Raw genomic sequence first — 763 nt, forward strand, 5'->3', positions numbered from 1 at the left:
ACTCCATATTTTGGTGTGTGAGGTGAGGCCATAGGATCGTAATGTGTGGTATTTTAGTCCAAAATCTACGACAGAAAGTTAAATAGTTGAAAGGTCTCTCGAGATAAAAAGATAAGGTCAGGAATCATACTGTGGTCGGATTAGTGTATTTTGGATTCTCTGGAGGACTTTCCAACACTGAGATATGACCAATAAGGAGAATAAACCTATGTTAAACCCAAGACAAGGTCAATAATGAAAGATTTTGTAGGAAAGGAAGGTTTTGGGAAGGTCTAAGATAAGGTCAATAATGGGAATTAAAACCAGAGGATTAAAGGGTTTGTATTTTAGCCTTTGAGATTCTCTTGCCAACTGTAGTCCAAGTCACTATAGAAATGAATATTTTTTTTAACAGTAGAAGGTTTAAATAGGGAAGTTGTTTTCAAGGTCATATCAGTCGAGGAAAGGAATCAATATTTTTTGAATGTTGATGTGTATGTACAGATTTTGAAAATGACATTATTTGTTAATGAAAACCATTTTTTCTTTCTTTCATTTTAGTTCTTAACTATTAGGACTGTGTGCACCACCTTTATTTTGCAAAGGTAGAGCCTGTAGACCTGCGTGGCATAATATCTAGAAAGCGACTAAGTTCTTTCTTGGCTGATTATATATTAGTGGTGGCTTCTAGGCCTTTGCCAGAGCATAGAATGGTAATAATTTCAGGTTTTAGGCTGTCTAACACAGATTGGAAGAAAGTTTTAGAGTGTATTTGGATAGAACA

At 35.1% G+C, this 763-nt stretch overlaps 1 protein-coding gene across 3 annotated transcripts in view; it reads left to right on the forward strand.

Moving 5' to 3' along the window:
• LOC119592241 (phosphatidylinositol 4-kinase alpha-like) overlaps nucleotides 1-763 on the forward strand; it is a gene marked incomplete at its 3' end in the record, with an annotated part of 26,480 nt that overhangs the window by 222 nt on the left and 25,495 nt on the right.

The sequence above is a fragment of the Penaeus monodon genome, chromosome 29 (genome assembly GCF_015228065.2).
Source record: "Penaeus monodon isolate SGIC_2016 chromosome 29, NSTDA_Pmon_1, whole genome shotgun sequence".
Classification (NCBI taxonomy): Eukaryota; Metazoa; Arthropoda; class Malacostraca; order Decapoda; family Penaeidae; genus Penaeus; species Penaeus monodon.